The following is a 23,466-nucleotide window of genomic DNA, read 5'->3' as shown; positions in this document are numbered from 1 at the left end:
TCCAGAGTCAGACACGACTGGACTTAATGTCTGGGGAAAACCTTTACCCTTGACCTTAACTACCACCAATTCCTCAATACTTTATTTCCCATACCACCATACTTCGCCACAGCAACGCGTGGCCGGGCACAGCTAGTATAATATAAATGAATACTTTAACTCAAAGACTAAGAGAAATAAAAGAAAAAACAGATTGGCTGGGCTTCAGAAACTTCATTTAGAAAGAAGGATATAATTTAACAATAGACTTATTTGATATGTGATATACATCAAAACTACAAGACTGTTAATACCAGAGATGAAAATAGACTATAAGATTTTAAAACCCTCAAGAGGTCAATGGGAAGTCATTCAATTTTTTTCTTTCTTTTTTCTCTTTTTTTTAAATTTTTTTCTCACACCTATTTTTAAGTTTATTATTTATTTTTATTTTTTCTCCTGGTTTTATTTTCTTTTTCTTCTTGGTCTCTGGTCTCTACTTTCACCCCACCTTCTACACACAATTGTTTTCCTTGCTTTCACTGTAATTATAGATAAAAGCACAATAAAAACTATTTTTTTAAAAAAAGATAATGGTTGGATATCTACAAAGAAACACTATGATAGACAGCATCTGGTCAGAGTGGCACATGAGACAGGTGGAGCCTCTCCCGTCTCGCTTTCAGGCCCTTGAGAAATTGGAGTTGGGGTTGAAGTCTTTAAAGAAGGTCTCCCTATGTCTGGTCCATTTCCCTCCTAGCTGAGCTAGAATGCAAAGGCCCTTACTTCATGGTACAAACAAGGAAGAGGATTTTGAAGAAAGGTGCCCCCCCACCCCCCATTTTGCTCTTCCTCACATAGGGTCTGGGCATAATGGATACATGATATTTGAACTGACCTTAGTAATCAGTAGGTAGCTTTCATATGGGAGGTGTTTTAGGCTTTCAATACCAGAGCAACATGGTTTCATTTTTCTATCACCACCACCACCACCACCACCACCACTACTACATATTAGGCTTTCAATGCCAGAGCAACATAACTACTTTACTCAGTCTTACAATTTTATTTATTTATTTATTTACAGTATTTATATTCCACCCTTCTCACCCTGAAGGGGACCCAGGGCGGATCACATTATGTACATATAAGGCAAACATTCAATGCCCATAAACACATCAAACAGAGACAGACAGACAGACAGACAGACAGACAGACAGATGCAGAGGCAATTTAACCTTCTCCTGAGGGGATGTTCGATTCTGGCCACAGGGGGGAGCAGCTGCTTCATCATCCACTCTGATGGCACTTCCTCACTTCCTCATTCCAACGTTGTAAATTAGCTAAACGTGCTTCCCCACTTTTATAAGTGGTACCTTATTTCCTACTTGATAGATGCAACTATCTTTCGGATTTCTAGGTCAGCAACAAGCAGGGGCTATATTTTATTTTTAATTGATGGGTGCTCACCCCGCCATGGGCTGGCCTCGCTCTCATGACCTCTTCGTCAGAGTGATTTATTGCAGCAGCTGCTTACCAGCCTGCGCCACAGCCTGCCCCCCTTTTTATATATAAAAAACAAAAAAACTTTTTATATCCAGCCCTTTGAATGCAACCATAATTCTGATGTGGCCCTTGGTGAAAATGACACCAGGGCATTAGAGTGTCTCTCAGCTTCATGTCACTGCTCCAGTTTGAAAAAAAACAAAACTAGCTAAGATGTAGAGAAAAGCAACAACTTTAGTCACCTGCTACTGTTCACTACTGACTGTCTATTCCCCCCATCCCCATATTTAATGACAATGTGCTATCTATCATTCCAGAACAATTACAATGCTACACTCAGATGCAATATCCAACAGGGTTTTACATTCCTAGAGGTTTCCTAATTCAACCCCTGCTCAATTTCTGCATACACTACTTCTCAAGTTTCATTAAGCAAAGAACTAAACAAAAGGGGACTTTTTGTCAGACAGAAGTTATTGGGACACAGTATAAAGTTAGCTAAGTTGATATTTGTCTATGCCACTGAAAACTTTCAAAATGTACACTTTATATGGTTATTATTTTTCAGTATCTTTGAGAAAACATGCTGTACATGGGAACCAATTATGGTTGCTGATCCTTGATATTCTTCATAATATGTTAAAAATTGAAAATTTTCAGAAGTTTGAAGTGAAATAAACAAATCTGAATTAGACAAGAAACGCTTTATAATAACTCATTTTTACACAAGAATAGTTTGACATTATAATCTTTTTTAAAAGCAAACAAATGTCTTAGAAAGTTGTTTTAAAACAATTCACCAGGAATGCAATAAAAAGCTCCTTTGTACTATATTAGAACACTGCTTTGGCAATGTTGTGTTGGAGCTTATCTGCATAAAAGCTTAAAACATTACACAATTTTTATTTTTGTTTTAATTAAGCACAAGCATAGGCCCTAGCACAAACAAAAATCCCTTGACTCCATGGAACTACTGGCATTTCAAGTTCCATTGCAAGCTGCTGAGTGTTGACAGACTTAATACACTGCTATGATCTCTAACAATGTTACCGTTTAATTATGTACTTGAAAACTACTCCTATCATGTCTCAAATGACTCAGATGCATGAATGGCAAACCTGGTTACATGATAGTGTTCAGAAAATAGCCTTTTATAATGACCAGATTAGATCCACTCAATCAAAGGAATTTACCACATTCCCAATGATTTAATGGGTCAACTCTAATTAGCACTAACCATTGGATTTAGGCCAATATGTTCATTCTTTATATCCAGGACTTACACTTAAATCAACAAACATTTGCTGAAAAATATTATCACCGGACCAATCATAGGCAAGATGAGCTGTGATTTATCATGCACATGTTAAATTAGCGGAAAACTGCAGTTTAATGTCACGAAAGAGGTATATATGTAGCCTAGCAGTGCTGGGAATGACTTCATGATTATAAGTTACTGGGTGATATATAATAGAAATGCTACCTTGTATAAAAAATAGAACAGTCAAAATGATCTCGTCTCCACATGAATATGGATACATCTGTATTAATATGCCCTGAAACAGACACTAAAATACTCCGATTAAAACAAGTCTAAAGGTAAAGGTTTTCCCCTGATGTTAAGTCCAGTCATGTCTGACTCTGGGGGTTGGTGCTCATCTCCATTTCTAAGCCAAAGAGCCGGCATTGTCCGTAGACACCTCCAAGGTCATGTGGCCAGCATGACGGCATGGAGCGCCGTTACCTTCCCGCTGGAGTGGTACCTATTGATCTACTCATATTGGCATGTTTTCAAACTGCTAGGTTGGCAGAAGCTGGAGCTAACAGCAGTGCTCATTCCGCTCCCGGGATTTGAACCTGGGACCTTTCGGTCTGCAAGCTCAGCAGCTCAGTGCTTTAACACACTTCGCCACCGGGGTGAACTGACAACAAAACTGTCAAGATAGATTACCTTAACATTATTTCTCCTTCTTCATTTCATATATGTTTAATTGAGGAAAACCTCTGGTGACTATACCGTGGCAGAAATTAAGTCCAGAAAACAGCACTTTAAAATAGTGATAGCCATTACTTTAGTGATCCTGTATGTGTATATGTGTGCGTGTGTGTAATACACACACACACACACACACACACACACACACACACATATGTGGAGAAAGACTTCTGTTATTTAAAGAGAAAGCTGCAATTTTGTTTTTAGGTTTGTTTTTTAAAATGTCATTTCCCAGCCTACAAACACTGAGATCATCTAACTAGGCAGCCCCTGAGGACCAGGCAACTTATATAGGAAAGAAAGAAACCTGCAGTTGTTGTCTTGTTGTTGTCATCTTTAAAAGTGTAGTGGGAGGGAGCACTGCAGTGCAACAATACACCCCCACATCACACTCCCACAGACCCACTGCAGAAACAAGATAAGCAACTCCAAACCCAAATCCTCAATGGGTGGGAGTCTTCACCCAAAACTTGTAAGAATAAGGAAGAATCTTTCAGAACAAGCTTCAAACAGTTTAAAAGAAAGTGTTCAGAAAGTATAAGTGCTATCTATGCTTGTTTGGTGAGATTTTAATTTAATGTGAGTTTTTAAATATATAATTTATTAGAATCATACTTTTTAAAGGTTGAACAACAAGCAACGTATCTGTGCACCTACATGGAAGTCTTTTAATTGTTCAGCTCTCAAACACCTGGCTTTCAGCTACCTGTGTACTCAAAACTACTGAAAAAATACTGTCACTTCATTGTTCTTTGGTACCTAATTTCAGAATGGATAACATTTCAAAAATGCATATATAAACAAATAATTATAATTTCTGGACAACTAATTTCTATAAGCAAATACATTATTCTACAATTTTGGGGTCTCCAAAACTGACCCACTATTATTGCACATCCAATCTTACAGCATGATGAGGTGTTGTAGCTGAATGACACTACAGTGATATCATTTAATATTTTCATTTTCACTCTAGATTGAATATTTTCAATCTAGTGTGAAATATATTGAATATTTTCAATCTAGTAAAACATATAAATCCATACAGCATTGAAGGGACACAAGGGTCCTGATTTAATTTGATTTAATCAGATTCAGAGATAGCAATGGTATTAAGAAGAGCCTCAACAGTATAGTCAGCCCTCCATGTCTGGATGGATTAGGAGCAAAGCCCCCCACACCCAAAGTAGTACAACCGTGAATATCTCTGGGTCATCCAACCTTAAATCTTAATACTGTTGACCATATTTAAAATATACAGTACATATAGATACTGCATTTATGATTTTCTTTTAGTTTCTTTACATTTACATTTTCCAGTCCACACATATCATCTGTGATATTTGCAGGGGGAAATTCTTTTATAAGATTAATGTGTATATATATATATATATATATTCTTCTTCCTGACTTGCAAGGCCTTCTTTCTCTTTTGAAAACATTCCCTTGGTTAAGAGCGAGGGAGGCTTTGTAAAAGTAAACACTGATGAGGGAGGGTAAGATGAGAGATAAATATATCATATATTGCAAGCAACGGCCTCCAGGCTCTGCTGCCGGCTTGATCTTGACCCGATTATAAGCCAGGGGAGGCTTTTTCAGCTCATAAATAGGGCTGAAAAACTCAGCTTATCTTCAAGTATATACGGTAAGTGCATGTTCATGACATAGCAGACATTTGTTTCAACCCCCTATTCCAGGAACAGCTGGATCTTCCATTACTTGTACTGCTTTGGTTTATTTTCTCTCATTCATCTGACTACTTCAAGAGGACTGAATCCTATGGCACCTGGTGAACTGATGCAGGAAGTTCTGATATTCAGGATATCATTTCTTCACTCATGAAAAGAAATTAAAAAAGAAACAAGGGTGAGAGCCCACACCTCAAATCCATATATATTGACTCATAATTATTTCATGAACATGTTGCAAAAACATTAAAAAGAATGCAATCCTATGGCACTTGACAAGCTATCACAGAATCACAGAATCTTAGAGTTGGAATGGACCACAAGGATCATTCAGTCCAACCCCTTGATATATGCAAGGAAAACACATTAAAAGTACTTCTATCTAACATCTATTTAAAGATATACAATTCCGCCACTCTCTCAGGCAGCCCATTCCACTGCTGAACAGTTCTTATAGGGGGGAAAATCTTCCTAATGTTTAAGCGGATTTGCCCTTCTTCAAACTTGAAGCTTGCTCCATCTTCTACATGAAACCTGTTCATGCATTTAAAAACAGTTATGTCACCTCTCAGTCTTCTCCAAAATATTTGTTGATATCCTTTGTTGATAGCCTTCCTGAACTGGCATGCCCAGAACTGAACACAGTATTTCAAAGTAGACCAAAGTGTTTAGTTTTTGTTGCCAGCCTTAACAAAAAAGTCAAGGTGAAACTCTTAACTAGAAACGAACTGGGAGAGCAGAGAATCCCAAATTGATACCACAGTCAAATGAAATGAACAGCACATGCATGCAAGAAAATGGACAGAGGTACACTCCCTAAAATGCAGATTGTGTAACAATGCTGTATTTTCAAATCAAATCAGCTAATCAGTTTGATTTCTCATGGCATCTAGTTTACAGGACCCTAGACATTTCATATTTTGAGAGATTTGTCAACATTAAATTTCCTATAAAATTATTGCCTGTATTGCAAAGATGAGCATCTGTGGATCACCCAGGGGTTATCTCTGGCTCATCTGAATTAAAATTATTCATTAAAACTATAAATTTTGTACAAATGTTATGCACACCTCCCCAGTATTGTGAAACACCTTAAGATGCACAAATACCAAGTGAGAACTCCATATAAATATTCATTTTTCTCACAGCAAGAACTGCAGAAATTATTTGTTCTATTGGCGAAGATGAAATAATCAAACATTTGCATTCCTAGTTTAGACTATATGCATTTGCTTAACTCTGGCACACACCTAAGTGTGTAAGTTCCATCTGAACTAAATGCTACAGATGTTATCACCTTGCAGTAAACCAGAGGTTACCTACATCATGCATTGTGGATATGAATTTGGAACATTACCATATTTTATAATATGGTATCTTATAATATGGTATCCCCCTTTTCATGTAATTGATCTTCTTCATAGTATCATTATATAAGTGCCTTTTAATGTCTCTACATGATCATCTCTTTGTATCTCTATTTTGATTAAAATACAACAGAAAAAATAATTTGCTGTGAAATGGCAAGGCTGACGTGTATATGACTTCATCTTCTTGCATGTCTTCAAGACATTTCTGATCCTAAGGTGAACCTATCTTTAGGGTTCTCTTGACAAGCTTGGTTCAGAGTGCCTTTCTCTGAGGCGGAGAAAGTGTGACGTGCCCAAAGTCACCCAGTGGATTTCTGTGGTTGAGTGGACATTGGAAATCTGGCTACCACTCAGAGTCCAGTATTCAAACCACTACATCACAGAGGCTTCAATGCTAGTCTTTTAAAACAAGATGTAAAAATATTACTAGTATTTTGGAAGAGGACATCAACATCTTCTTCAAACCTTTAAACTAGGGTCTCTCTTGTAGGACTCTTCCATTATTAAGAACATTTTTTCATCTACTGGAAAAATAATTTCTTTTCCTTTGTGTATAGTTGCAAATGCTATAGAAAATATATTTGTTTGTTATCCTATGCTACTGATCAGCTCTTCTCCCTCATTTGTACATCATTTTTAAAGTATTAAATACTGTGGTAGTACTGTACTTAGATTCTTTGCTCTCCCGGTTAGTCTCTAGTGAAGAGTTTCACCTTGACTTTTTTGTTAAGGCTGGCAACAAAAACTGAACTGAAGACAGCAAAGGCAACATTATTACCAGCTAATCATTTCTACAAGAACTTTGGTTTCACACCGACTTTATCATTAATCTGGAAACTCTGTACTCTTCACAGAAACTACTGAGTTCTGTAGATTTTCCTTTGTACCAAGAAGGAAGTCAAATTTCTCGATGTGATAGTAGAAGTGAAAATGCTTGTCTCATTTCCACTGAGGATAAAAATAAGAGATTCCTGTTTATTCCTTTACTATTGTATAGCAAAACTACCGACATCATCGCCAACAGTGCCTCTAATGTAAGACTTTATTTTGTGGGGGAAGACCACAACAAATTTTCACATCCATATCTAATGAGATTGGGGGTAATTATTACAAGTGCAAATGAAAAGGTATGTCTGCAGCACACATTGCAGGATATGTCTAAATGTTTTTTTTCTTCCATAGTGTGATTTACTATCCACCCTAATTTATCTGTCGCTAAATGCTTTTTGCTTTTTCCAAAACAAATTTGAAAGGGTCTCATAAATTACTGGCACTATTATAGTAACTAGTCATATTAAAATTATCTGTACTATACAGGGAGAATTGGTTAGACATTCAAGAGCGAAACATATTGTCCTGTTCTCAATAGGAGTGAAAAATCCCTAGTCTCTGCAGCCTCACTGAACACATTTATATTTTTATTAAGAATATTCTTGTCATATATGTGATCCAAGCCTCATATCTTTAATATAAATAAAAATATGGATTTAAATAAAGAGATATTATCCCTCTTTCTATTGTTGTGTTCCCTATAAGTCATATCTGATTTGTGGCAACTCTAAGGTGAACCTACTGCTGCTTTTTCTAGGCAAACTTTCTTCCAAGTTTAACTTAGTTGAATTGCATTATATGAGTCCACTTGACCATATAATATGGTTTCAAATGCATTATATGGCAGTGTAGATGAGACCTGAATCTCCATACACCCCTTCTAAACTAAAGTAAAACTACAATCTTTCCTTGGTGACAACAATAGAAATGAAATAAACAGGGCAAGACAATATTCGTGAATTTCTTTCAGGATGTGGTAGAACCCTCAAAGCATACACAGAAAACTGTATACAAGAATTTAAAATTAACCTTTCAGCTGTGATGTTATTAGGGTTTTACTATGGAAGGAAACTATGCTCTTCTTTCTGAAATAAAGTACCTTCATAATTATTGAGAAGTTAATCTTGGCTGAATTTTGTAAAGCTTGCTCACCTATAAAAAAGGTTCTTTAGAGTTTTTGCATGGTTTTAGAATTGGAGAAATTTAACCTCAAGAATTCTTCCGTTTTTGCTCACTTAATGCCTCACTTAATCACAAGCATTATGTCTACAGTGCAGAGAATGAAAAATCAAGAAAACAATAATCAATAACTGTATTTTAAAATACATTGAGTTAAATCCAAATTAGTCATGTGTAGTGCAGTTCCACTTATATCACACAAACAAATCAGTCAGGCCTGTTTTTTCAATGGGTCTATTTACAATATGCAAACATTAATATTTCTGCAATCCATAAAGAGTGACACACAAAAAACAGACAAATATGTGTTGCCATTTTTTCTTTTCCTTTTAATTGGGTTAAAGAGTGTTCTTTTATGCCAAAATCGCCACAGCTAATTGCAATCAGGATATCGCTGTTGCTGTTCTTAACTTTCTTTAAGCTGACTTTGACTTATTACAGCCCTATGAATGGGAGACCTCCAAGTCACCTTATCCTTAACAGCCCTGCTCAACTCTTGCAGATTCAGGGATATCGTATCCTTGAATGAGTCCATTCGTCTGAAATGTGGTCTTCCTGTTTTCCTATTGCCTTTTTAGTGAGTCATGTCTTCTCATAACATGTCCAAAAGGCAACCTTCTTAGTTTAGTCAGTTTAGTCATTCTGGCTTCTAGGCTTTATTTGCCCTAAGACCCATTTGTCTTTTTAGCAGTCCACAGTTACATACACTCCAGCTTTCTTCACTGTCCACCAGAGAAATGGGAAATAGGATAGCATGGGTAATCATAACTGTAGCATTCAATGATGTATCCACTTCTACACTCAAAATACCATCAATCTCAATTTAGTTTTCACAAGAGACATATGTTCTTTTCATGCAAAACTTAGTTGAAGATGCCTGAAAACTGTGTTGGGACTTCTATGTGCTCATTGATCTCTGAGATATGGAGTCTATAGTGTAAATTTTGGCCTGAATCAAGCTTGTACTCGGCTACCGTACTACCACAAGATTTGTCCCTTGTTTAATGCTATTCAAGTACAAATGACTTAGCAAAGCAGACATTAATGTATAGGCTACTGATTTGTGGATTGATACACAACATTTGCTTGAGTATTTTGTTCCCCAACCAAGCCCATAATTTGAACATTCATTAAAAAGCATATGGAGAATAATTGTACTTCTTTTCCTAAAAATGAACAATAACACTAACGGTAGGAGGTTTAGTAGACTCTGTAGTGTCATGTCACTGAAATGACCACCAAGCCATTATACTCAGGCTCTTTTTTTTCTTTTCTTTTCTCATAAAAAATGCTGCCAAACTGGTTTGGTAGTATTCAGTACAAAATATACACAGATAGTAAGATATCAAGCTGTTAACTTCTGATGTTTTAAATACAGAGGTTTGCAAATAAAAATCAGATATACAGGCACTCCCCACATTACAAGCATCTGACTTCCAAACAATTCATAGGTAAGAACAAGAAGTGAGAGAAATCTACCCTTCAGAAGGGAAACTCACTCCTGAAAGAGTTATCATGGGGGGAAAGGTGTCTCCACTGAAGCTTTATTGCCAATTCTTGTTTTCACAACAAACCAACTTTTTCAAAATCCAACGATCACAGGGACAGAAAGTTAAGTGAAATCTTGTGAACAAGGACACAGACCGCAAAACAAACACCACAGGGATGTTAACCCTTCCCTATGCTATCCAAAGTTGAAAAATATGTATTTTTGGCTGGAGATCTGACTTACAAACAAATTCAACTTAAGAACAAACCTACAGAACCTAACTTGTTTGTAACTTAGGTACTGCCTGTATAATGGTCTTCATAGTATAAAGAGTGTCAAATTTAATTAAGACAACATTGCAATTAAAGGTCTAGATATACAGCTTTACTTATACCAACAAGTAGTATGACATTGCATAGCACATGATCCCATCAAAGTCCATGAGTTACTAAAAATGATATGTTATTTGAAAATGAAACAAAGTATATTCCTGAGCAAAATTATGTAGATGCATGTCCTACCAATTTTGATGGAGTTTACACAGATAATTGTGGTGTGGATTGCAGCTAGAAACAATTATCACAAAGAAGAGCTAAATATATAAGCTCTTCAAATTTAATTTGTGAACATGTGCTCACTTGGAACATGGTGGGAAGTGAGGAAGCGATGAATAGTAGGCACTAGAGCTCAAAACTCTGAATCCAAGTAAATAGATCCACAGGGTACTACGGAAAGATGAATAAAAATAATAACATGAAGTTCAGCACTATGGTTCTTTAGCACCTTAACCCCTCACCTAATTTAGGAAAATCACAGCTGATTAAGGAGATCAGTACAAAGAGGCTACAGATCAGAAAACAAAAAGTGCTAAGAGTTTTTATAGAATCCTTATAGTATGAGATGGGATGTCTAAGCATTAATGGACATTTTCAAGGAAATGTAGAAGAAAATCTATAATTCCCTTCGGCGCTCTGTTGTTGCTTTCACCTTGTCCTTATTCAAAAGGTAAAATATCCGCCCATAAATTCCTTTCAAATTACAAGCAGGTATGCAGACTCTGTGACCTTTGACCTATCAAATCTTGACTAAAAAAGAAGGGGGGGTTCAAATTAAGGTTTCTTCTATAACAGCAATCTTAAAACACATCTAAGCTACAATTCTCATACAACATCTATAACTATCTCCAGTTTTTGTTCCGGGATGGAGAGTTTCAGAATATGGTCTAATAAGTTTAAATCCAGTGGTATAAAAGGTATTCGTGGCTAATATGTAATAAGATCTTTGTAGGGAAGGATGTAGGATGTATTTCTGAAGTCATTCACAAAACAGTGATTGGTTAAATATTATTTATCCAAAATGATTGGAACCAGAAATGTTTGAGATTTCGATTTTTTTCAAGTTTTGGAATACCTGTTTTTGCATATGCAAAATGAGATATTTTAGAAATGGAGCCCACATTTAAGCACAGAATTAATATTTCATATACACTATATAAACATATCTTGGAAGTAATTTTAGACATAATATTTTAATCATTTTGTACATGAAACAAAGTTATGTGCACTGAACGCAAAGGTGTCATGATTTTGGAGTATGTCTGATTTCAGTATTCCAGACAAGGAATGCCCAACCTGCATAGTACAACACAATAAAAGTGAAATATAATACAGCTAAGAGAACTGTAGTTGTTATTGGATGATATATTTTTGAAGTGACAACCCAGAATTTAGGAGATCTGAACTTACTATCATGTGCTGCCTTGACTAATCTGAATTTAGCTGTGGCTAGCACAGACTTTCCATCTATATCCTGATTGGGTTGCTGTGAGTTTTTTGGGCTGTATGGCCATATTCCAGCAGCATTCTCTCTTGACTTTTACCTACATTTGTGGCATGCATCCTCAGAAGTTTGTTCAGAGTTCTGTTGGAAATGAGGCAAGTGGAGTGTTTATCTATCTATTTATCTATCTATCTGTGGAATGTTTAGAGTGGGAGAAAGAACCCTTTTCTGTTTGAAGAAAGTGTGAATGTTGCAATTAAAAAGCTTGGTTAGCACTGAGTAGCCTTGCACCTGCAAAGTCAATCAGTGAGGGTATTTTGCATAGAGGTTACCTGGCTATTGTGTCTGGAGGCGTTCTTTGTTTGGGGTGCCAGTTAACACCTCCCTAGTGATAGCAATTGGATAAAGTACACCAGCATGCTGCCCATTATTTGTAAACCCTAGACAATATTAGCTTAAAGATAATCAAATATGATCAATAAGATGTAAATTATAAAAGGCTTAAGAGAATAAAATAGTATTCATCAAAGATCACAATTGATACTAAGTTTATTCCATGTGCAAAGTGTTACTATCAAAATGTCCTTCTCACTAGCAACTGACCCATTTCACTTCATTAGACTTGCACTCTGGAGTCATCTTAAAGTTATATACATATAGGAGAAGTGTTCTTTCAGTAACCTGATGACATCTCATTTGCAGCTTATAGAGAGTTAAAACCCATCTGCACGTTAAATTTTGTGCAGAAAAGGTAACTCCATGTTTCAAAGCAAATTCTTTATGAATGCCAGACTACTGCTATCCTACTTGTAAGCTTCTGAGAGGCACATGCCTGGCTCACTGTTGAAAGCATAATCTGTAACTGGACAGACCTTGGCCTGGTGCATGGTGGAAATCCTCAGATGTCTTTAGATTACAGGGATTAATTCTCAAACACTAACCCCAGCCTTGAAATTCCAAAGCATAAAAATCTAGAAATGCTATTTATAGTTTTAGAATGAATGCATGAATATCTGATTTTGAAATGCATTAAAAGTGACTGTGCAAAAAAAGCTACTATATCTTCCATTTCACCGTAATTATGCTAAAATACACAACATACACACAGATTTTCTATAGCTGTCTCATAGATAATTTAGTGTTAACATGAAAGTATTTTTGACACAGTTTTGTTTTTATACTTAGGCTTACAGAATTATTGTGACATTTATCTAAAATATTTACATCAAATTAAAGAGATTTTACAGGGTGTCTGAACCTTATATTTAAAATTTGAATTGAATATAGAATTGAAGTTATAAAGATAATTTTGGGCAGCCTGTTAGATCGGTAATTTAATTTAGTATACTTAAGCAGTCTGTTTTTCCCTGATGTTTCCACACACACACACACATCTCAAGAAATCTTTGGTGCAACATTCAGAAGAGAGATGCCTGTCACAATTCCTCTTCACACCTGAGATTGTTGGAAGGAGGCAGTGGAAACATCAATCTGCCATTGCTCACAGTAGCTGATGTCCAATAAGTCAGGACTGGGAGATTTTTGTGATCCCTATATATTTCCTACACTATTAAATATGTAGGGATTGTGAATACAAATCAGTTAGAAATGTATAACTCTAACATAGACTCATAGACATGGGGGTTACAACCCACAGCAGGAGTGTCAAACTCATTTTCACAGAGGGCCTTATGGTTACCTTCAAAGGGTTGTTTGTAATATTAAGATTACAGAAAGGTAACTACGTTGAACTAGCATTTTATGTGCCCTCGGGCCACATAAAATTACCATTGTGGGCTGGAATCAGCCCGCAGGCCTTGCATTTGAGAAATGTGACCTATAGTGAACAGAACAAAACAAGCACAAACTTGTTTTAAGGACAATGCTATTACCCTCAGATTCCTCTCCTTTAGGCTCAGGGGAAAAGGAGATAAGTCAGATCTGAGACAAAGTCAGATACTGACATCTGGCAGTACTATCCGTCACATAAGGCATTTTGCAATTAAAAATGAAACAGCGCTATGTTGGTAAAACAGAATTCTGAAGACCTATATTCTTATTCTACAATATATTTACACACAATATATATGATACATATCACAGGAAATTTAAGGGGTCTCATATTCAAGCAGACATAGAGAAGTGTATGACTTCATAATATGAACTAAATACAAGTTCTAAGGAACTTAGTAGTAGAATCACATGATAAGCACTTTAACTGAAACATAAAAACAAAAGAACAACTTCCTCTTAGTAAAAAGGATACATGAACAATGCAGTGTGACAAAGTGTTCCATAACAACATAATTTTTCCTTCTGTCGCCCTTCTGGTATGCTAATTGCTAATTACTTCATGAGTGCATTTCCTGGAGCATCAACCATGGCTTAATATCACATGTAAACACACTAATTTCAAGACCAAGTGGAAAAGATGCACCTGTTACACTTAGGATCTCTTGTGAATAACTAGTTTTTTTGAAACAAATGCTGAAATGACAACTTTGCAGAATTAGTAATACAATGTATTTTTGTTTGAAAAGTTACACTCCATGCATGCAAACTTCCTTAATTTGTGAAATATCTATCCCCCCTTTAATATGTGAATCTTTCAAGTACAACACTGAAGATCCAGTTCGAATCCATAAAACTGTGGGTAAGGGCAATAAAAGAAAGAATTGGTTGCAGAGTTTTTAATTCACACTGTAGAGAGAGAGAGAGAGAGAGAGAGAGAGACCGAAAGACAACCAAAAGAGGAGCATTTCAACTATCAAAAACAGAGAATGAGGTTATAAATATGTTAGCTTTCTCTTGAAGAAAAATTGTTATCTCCACCTGTCTACTCTTTTATTCTATCAACATGTTACACAATCAGGCTTTTCTAATCAATAAAACTATATCATTGATAAATGCTTTCCCACCATTGTTTTCCAGTTTGAATAACTTTTTCTTTTTCTGAAAACATGCTTGCTAAAAATTAGACTTTTCAAATTTGGCATTATTATGTGTCTTTAAGTTGAGTCTGACTTATGTTGACCCTATCATTTCATTATTTAGGGAATATTTGTCATTGTCCTTCTTTGTGGCTGAGAGTGTGTGTGACTGGTCCAAGGTCACCAGTGGGTTTCCATGACTCAGTAACTATTAAAAGCTTAATCTTCTGGTCAAATACTCAAAACTACACTGCCTTTGCTCCAGAACTGCTATTCACCAACTCACTGAATCAACAGTTTTATGGTGAATCAACACCTATACAAATCCCACTGCCAATGGGGGCATCTCCTGATAGAACTGCTTTTACCAGCGTAAGTTTTAGAGTTGGAGGGAACTCATCCCTCTAAGGCAGACACTTTTGTATCTCTCGCTTTCAGATGCCATCAAAGACTGCAGGAAGATGAAATAAAATTCAGTTGCACTGGCATCATTATAATATTGAGGATGAGACATTAGCTCAATGGGGTACTCAAGTTGGTTTAAACAAATGAATTTCAAGGTTGGATGATGCAACTAAAGATTCGAGCTGCAGGCGGTTTAATTAAAACTAATAATATTATAGTACTAAGATCATGCTAACATTTTATTCTGAAGGCTATGGTTTAAGTGCCCTCTAATGCTATTTCATTTAGGACAACAAATCTTGAAACTGAGAATCAATGTTTCTCTAGTGAACCTTATCACAGCAGAGGTAACAGATAACCTAATGGGTTTGTATTACAATTTTCACTAGATCCAGCTGACATGGCCAATGGCCAAAGAGATCCTAAACATTTACAGAGTACTTAATTAGACCACTGACTCAATTCTTATACTGCCTTTTATAATGCCAGAACTTTTAATCATTGCAGATAGGAAGATATCATAACTACTTGAGCATAACAGAGAAACCAACTAACTTGAAAATCAGAGCACAGGCGGTCCCTGACTTACAAACATCTGACTTCCAAAAGACCCACAGTTAAGAACAGGGAGCGAACAATAGTAGTGAAAGAAATCTACCCCTAGGAAGGGAATTTCACTCCTGAAACAGTTATCATGGGGGAAAGGTATCTCCACTGAAGCTTTATTACCAAACCTTGTTTCCAGTACAATTTTTTCAAAATCCAGTTACCACAGAGACAGAAAGTGATCTTATGAGCAATCTGGTGAGCAGGGGCAGATAGCAAAACAAATGGCAAATGAGTGTTAACCCTTCCTTGAGCATTCCAAAGCTACACACACACGCACACGCACACACACATATACATACATACACATACTTATTTTAAACAGCACTACGTATTTGTAGAACTAAAGTTACATTTAAACTTTATAATAGAAGTTGGAACATACAACTGTCACAGAACAATTCAACACAATTGAAAAACTGCTCAATTAACCTAAATCAGTCATTTCAGAGTCTTGCACTGGGCTATAGAAAAATGCAAATATTGTGATTACTGTTTTGGGGTATGCCTTCTCAAAAAAGCTCTATGAGGACTGAAACCTCACCTTGTGCCAAAATATTTAGTTTCACTGGAGAACAAGAAGCATTATTTTCTCACTTCACATCAGGGTTAGGGTGTGAGCAAGGGCTTTTTGTTGCTAATGACCTTCCCAAATATGTGACTTCATGAATATGAATATCATAGGATTTTGTTGGGCAAGTTTTTGCTAAGTCCTCTCTGAAAAACAACTCACAGAATCTGGTATTTGTTTTTGGTCTCCTACCCAAACATTATCCACAGATGATCCTGCTTAGCATTGCAATATCTGTTACAAAATACAACAAGGCAGAGGCTATTATCTGCCTATGTCAGAAAACAAGACAGCTAACAAAAAGAAAAGAAACCATTCGACCACAAACCCAAAGTCAGAATTTGTGAATTCCATGTGTACAGAGATTTCCATAAGTCTGAGCATATTCCGAGGTGTATAATGTAGTAGTTAGACTATACGGATTGACCAGGAAAAAGGAAACCTAAATTCCAATCTCCCTTTGGTCATATTACTGACTTCACTGATACTACAGAATTAACGCAGTTTGACGGCACTTTAACTGCTATGGCTCAATGCTATGGAATCATGAGAATGAAAGTTTAGCAAGGTACCAGCACTCTTTGGCAGAGGAGGCTCAAGGCCTGGTAAAATTACAATACCCATTATTGCATAGCATTCAGCCATGGCAATTAAAGTGGATTCAAATTGCATCTACGTAATTCTATATGGTGTAGATGCACCTTTATGTAATCATTTGCTCTCTTACACACTATTTCTCTCACTTCTTCAATCATGGGCACAGTGTTGAGGAAGGGAGAGAGAGAGAAAGAGAGGAACAGACAAAATAAATGACAGAAAGGGGAGCAGAAAAACTGCCCAGTACATTTGATGGAAAGGTGCATTCACAATGTTGTAATCCACCTCGAGACATGAGGAAAGGTGGGCAAGTAATAAAATATATATTATTATTATCATTATTTTTAAAAACTAGCTGAAAATATGACCATGCTGAGAAACAAGCAGGCAAACAATGAAGAATAAAAATGATCTATTTGCTACAATTTTAAATACAGAATGCCAACAAATGCTTCCAAAAAGGCTCTCTTTCCACATACTATATTGTGAAGATGCAATGCCAGTCTTTATTTCAAAGCAGAAATAATTGCCCAGTTCACCACTTAAAAGTTTACTTATTTTAAAAGGGCTGTGCCTGCCAGTTTTTAATTTCCTTGTTATTTACAGGAATGCGTTACATGACAATTGAATCTTTATTTCTTAAGAAGAAAGCTGTTGTTGAGCACACATAGTTAAAACTATTTGAAACTCACTATATTCAATGGAATATAAACAAACTTCATCCATAAATGTTCTCTATTGTTTGGTGACTTAAAATATAGGCTCAATCTGCTATCTTGATAAATGTTATAGGCGATACCACAAATTTACACTGCAATCCTGTGTGTGTTTACTCAGAACAGGTAAATCTTACTTGTTTGAGAGAGCTTATTTCCAGGTAAACACAAAGCTACATTAATTTCCTTTACAAGGAGACCATGTAAAAATTCATAGCAGCTTCAATCCTGCTAATCTCAAAATCTACGCATTCATCGGCTATTTAGGATTGATGTCATTTCTCTGGGAAGGAAATGCTATAAATTCATTTCACTATAAACTGAAAAACATCCCAAAATTCATAATTTAATGATGAAATCTACAACTCAAAATCAGTAAAAACCACCTCAGGTGAAATTTGCAGTTAAAGGAATATAAATATCTATTTGACATATTCACTGACGATAATACATGGCAAGAGAAGATGACTAGTGTTTTTAAGGAAATTTTAGGTATAAAAAAGATCAAGACAGAAAACACAGGTGGTTACATGAGCATCTTCAAACACACCCAGAACAGGACGCAAATAAACCTATTTCCCAAGGGAAAATTCATTACAAAGAAGTGAGAAAGGGCATGCTTTGCTTCCCACTATATATATATAATGCTTTATTATGCTTCCTTTGTCACATTGTAAGACCTATGCACATTATTTTATTAAAGCTGTCAAGGATAGTGTTCACTACACTGAAAAATGAGATTACACAATTTTGATGAGAGGAAACACACAAACACCAAGATTTTTTTAAAAATAGAAGATACAAATTCATGAGCAAATAGCTTCACTTGTGCAATATCTCACAAGTACTGAAAGGAGAAGTGAGCCCAAAAGATGTAGATTTCCCAATCTCGGCTAACGATAATCACACATTGGGTGCAGATATCTGAGCTTAACTGTCCATGGCTAATAGTGGGCATCAAGGGATATACACAGGGAAGTCATATATCGGGGCAAAATTTAACATGTGCTACTCTTCAGACTTGTAAAATCCTTACTGTTTTAAACATTGCATGTTCGGTATTATAGCTCCAACTAAAAATCCAGTCTAGCTCTCATGTGAAAATGAATTCTCAAACTCTTATTTTACTGAACCTCCAGAAGGATAGTGAAGGTAAAAGAAAGAATACACTCTCCAATTACCAGAAAAAGATAGTTAGCTTCTTGCTCCATCTTGTTACAAAAAAACTAATATAAAAATAGCAAATAAGAGTCTAAATCCCCATACTGAAGAGGTATACAGTACCAATTTTATTAACTGGTGGGGCAAAAATTTGTAGTAACCAATAATATTTTGGTTCTTAATGCTGTTGTGTGACTTCAAGTAATTTCTGGCCTACAATAACCATAATACCAGTGGGATGTATTGGTTGGAGTGTTGGGCTAGCACACTGGGATACAAAGATTCAAATAATCAATTGTTCAAGGAAACCCACTGAATGATCTTGGGCAAGTCACGCACAAACCTCCTTGGACCAAAGTTGAGAATATGTGACTTGTTCAAGGTCATCCAGTCGATTTCCAAGGCCCAGCAGGGATTCAAACACTCATTCTCAGAGTCCTATTCTAACATCAAACAAATATGTAGTATATAGACTTCCATTTACTTCATATCCCATACAAACCAGAAGAAATATAAGTGAAAAACACAAGAATTGTCATATATGAAGATAAACTAAGTCAAATTAGAAGTTATCTTGTCAGAAGCACAATTTAGCATATATACCAGTGGTTCCCAACCTGTGGTTTGTGGACCACCAGGGGTCCCCAAAAACTAAAATATGGTCTGTGGCCTCACCATTACTACACTGTTGCAACCAGAGTGACTGGTCTCACAAAACCCTCTTATAGTGCTGAGGCAATAGGAATGTTGGCAGGGGAGAGGCTGACTACCCATGAAAGGCTCCTAACTGTTGCTTCTCCTCCTCCTCTTCTCTCCCCAAGTGGAGCCGTTCCATGTGGTGCCTGGAAACGGGGGCGCCTTGCTGTCTTCATTTTTAGACTGTTCCTGGGGTTATTTGGGGTGCTAATTCAGAAAATTGCATTGAGTAGACCACATCAGCTTTAGATTTTTAAATATGGTTTTCTGTGGGCAAGCAGATGGCGACTACTAGATGGCATGTGTTCTGTATCAGAAACTAGAGCTGATATGGTCTATCCAATACACTTTTCTGAATCAACACCCCAGATAACCAAACCAAATCTAAAGTTGACCAAAAACTGATTTATAACCCTTTCAGTACTAATGTTGGAGAGTGGTCCCTGGTCAAAGTGGTTCCTTGTAAAAAAAAGGTTGGGAACCACTGATATATACAGACTAGTAATAGTAATGCATGCAGGCTGCCAATGAAGTCTTCAACCCTGAACAGAAACATAGTAGTTTCTTAACCAGTCAGTCTGAGAATTCCTTTCATTGAATGGATTAATAAAGAATGGGTGGAAATATGCATCTCCACAATACCGTTTAATTGCCTACATGGAATTCATTGTTGCCTTTGGCTAGGAACAGGCCAGAATTTCATTTGGGTTGAGCAACCCATTTCAATACACACTTCCTGGGCTAATACCTGCCTCAGAACACACTTTACTCTTAGGCTGCATAACTTCAAATTTTGCAAAAAGTTCTCCATTCAAAAAAACTGCGTATTGGGAAAAACTGTCACATTTTCTTGCATATTTTCAAGTTTGCAAACTGATGTGGAAACCACATAGAATGAATGGATGACTCAGTACTTATGAAACTGATACAGATCACAGTAACTCGTTCATCCCTATTTGTGAGTATATAAAGTTGCTATACCTTTTTTCAAATGGTAAGTAATACGGTCTGCATGTCTGACATGAGGCTCTTCCCCAACCTTCTATTCATTTCAATGTCTGCTGAAATGAGCCTAGGATCTTTCCCATAGAGACAAGAGCCATGCTTAACCCCCACTTCTAAACTCATTCCTACATAAAATAATACATGAAAGGAGATTTTGTGTTTAATTAAAACGTGATGTTTGCTTTCATGACATGCCCTCTCTCATAAACTGTTTCCTCTCAAATTTTCTCATGTATCATATGGCACTGCCATCATACCCTGTCTGTATCTCTGTGTGTATCTTCCCCTTCCTCTGGCACTGTAGCCAAGGGCTGTCAAAACAATCACAAATGCAGATCTGAAGCAAATATCCCCCAAGGAGAGGATATCTAAGAAAGAATGCTATGCCTTCATGGAGGACTCACCTATCCCTGGACACATGTGAAATGCCACAAATTACTTGCATTTTGAAAGCAATCCATGCATTCTAGCTGGTCACGTGAGTAATTCTAAAATGCTTAAGATGTAACAAAACCTGAGGACCCGAATAAAAGAACAATCCCACTGTTCAAACCATATTTAATATTAACAGGAGCCAAGGCGGAACTGGTGAGAAGAGCACATATGTTTAGTGAATACTCCTTATAAACCTGAAAAGCTATGAGCACATTACACAATTAAACATAACTACTTCACACCAACTGCTCAGGAAAACATGAATCCTTCTCTGGAATGAAAATCTGTGATGCATGCACAACTTGCATATTTCTTATTTAAATAGGGTTGCTCACCAGAACTCTAACCAATTTGAATGCAAATATTTTCATTTAAAGAGTCAGTGGGTCACAAACCCAAAGTATTCCTGGATAAACAGGACCTCACACTGTTTACAAAACCAGTTGGGTTTTTCACCAAGAATCAACAGCAAAAGTCAAAAACAATGAAAGAAAGCTTATCAGACTTTAGCATCTTGGGTTGGGTGGATTCTGAAGCCACAGCAGACACCTGCCAGTTGTTTTGCTGACATTTGTAAAACCCTGGCTCTATTGGCAGAGTATACAATACAGGTTGAGTATCCCTTATCCAAAATGCTTGGGACTGTAAGTATTCCATATTTCATATTTTGGCCTATTTGCATATACATCATTAGACACCTTGGCTGAGACCAAGTGTGTGCACAAAATTCACTGATGTTTCAGCCACACACATAGCCTGACAGTTATTGTATGCACAATATTTCACCAAATTGGTGCATGGAGTAAGGTTTGTGCACACTGGACTCATCAGGAAGCAAAGGCATCACAATCTCAGCCATCGGTGTGGACATTTTTCGGAATTCCAGACAAGGCAGACTCAACTTGTGCTGTGCCTCCGAATACCGGGGTTGGGGGGGGGGGAGATAGCAAAGTGAAATGACCTGCCAGAAGAGCTCCAACACCTAAGTGAGATGTGGGTTTTGCTTCCTATTTTGAGATTCAAAATGAAAGAGAACGCCATTACTACTAAAGTAAAATAAAGGTACTAAAACTACACTATGGTATGAAATGTAGCATAAGTTGTCATTCAGTTTATGTTTGAGTTTAAAACAAGATATTATGTATTTATTTGACATGATGTACCCTATTCTATAATTCAAGCACAATTTCCTGATAATATCTTTGTTGACATCCTGTCACTGTGTTGCTGTGAGGTTTCCAGGTTGTGTGGCCATGTTCCAGAAGCATTATCTCCTGATGTTTTGCCTGACGTTTATATATCTGTGGAATGTCCAAGGTGGGAGAAAGACCTCTTGTCTGTTTGAGGCAGGTGTGAATGTTGCAATTGGCCACCTTGACTAGCATTGAATGGCTTCTTAGCTTCAAGGTCTGGCTCCTTACTGCCGGGGAATCCTTTGTTGGGAGGTGTTAGCTGGCCCTAATTGCTTCATGTCTGGAATCCTGTTTTCTGAGTGGTGTTATTTACTGTCTTGATTTTGGAGGGGTTTTTTTTTTAATACTGGTCACCAGATTTTGTTCATTTTCATGGTTTCAACCTTTCTGTTGAAATTGCCCACATGCTTGTGGATTTCAATGGTTGCTCTGTGTAGTCTGACATAGTAGTTGTTAGAGTTGGTCCAGCATTTCTGTGTTTTCAAATAATATGCTGTGTCCACGTCAGACTACACAGAGAAACCATTGAAATCACAAGCATGTGAACAATTTCAATCATGAATCCATCAGGGCCAGCAAACACCTCCCAACAAAGGATTCCCCCAGGCGGTAAGCAGACAGACCTTGAAGCTGAAAGGCTATTCAATGCTAATCAAGGTGGCCAACTGCAACATTCTCGCTTGGTTCAGATAAGAGTTATTTCTCCCACCCTGAGAATTCCACAAATATATAAACCCCACTTGCCAAGTTTCTAACAGACCTCACAACCTCTGAGGATGCCTGCCACAGATGCGGGCGAAACGTCAGGAGGGAATACTTATGGAACATGGCTACACAGCCTGGAAAACTCACGGCAACACAGTGATTCCGGCCATGAAAGCCTTCGACAATAATAATAATTATTATAATATTATAATAATTATATTATTATTATTATTATTATTCTGCCCTGAGAGAGGTGGGGGGGGGGCTTAAATTCGCCCAAGGAGTCCCAGGTTGCGTGCTTGCGTAAAGCGACAGGAATGCCTGCAGGGCTGGCACCGAGAGAGCAGCTGGCCCATCCCCTGGAGGAAGGCAGCTTGGTGGGCTCCCTCGGCGCCTGCAAGTCAGGGTTTCCCCGACCTGGGCGAGGGAGGGGGCAGGCGACGCCGGTGACCCTGTCGCTGCAGGGAAGAGAAGAGAAGGGGCGCGGAGGAGAAAAGCCCCTTCTCTCTCTCTCTCTCTCTCTCTCGCTGGCCCGGTGGGTGGTCCCTGGAGAGGAGGAGGAGGGGGCAGGCTCGGCTCCCCTCGCGCTCCCTTTGTTGCCTTTCCGGCTCCCTTTCCCGCCCCTCCCC

The 23,466-nt window shown here is 37.3% G+C and overlaps 1 protein-coding gene and 1 long non-coding RNA gene across 2 annotated transcripts in view; both read right to left on the bottom strand.

The window, feature by feature from the left end:
* The window catches only part of prkx (protein kinase cAMP-dependent X-linked catalytic subunit), a 76,321-nt gene that overhangs the window by 52,312 nt on the left and 543 nt on the right, over positions 1-23,466 (bottom strand). The gene's annotated exons all lie outside the window — the stretch shown is intronic.
* Positions 959-23,459, bottom strand: LOC134297530 (uncharacterized). The gene is made up of 2 exons (XR_010004299.1): positions 2,604-23,459; positions 959-2,367 (listed from the first exon to the last, which is right to left on the bottom strand). It is a non-coding gene; the product is annotated as an uncharacterized LOC134297530 (long non-coding RNA).

The sequence above is a fragment of the Anolis carolinensis genome, chromosome 3, assembly GCF_035594765.1.
Source record: "Anolis carolinensis isolate JA03-04 chromosome 3, rAnoCar3.1.pri, whole genome shotgun sequence".
NCBI lineage: Eukaryota > Metazoa > Chordata > Lepidosauria > Squamata > Dactyloidae > Anolis > Anolis carolinensis.
Note: the sequence above shows the minus strand (reverse complement) of the source record. Positions and strands in the feature narration are given on the sequence as shown.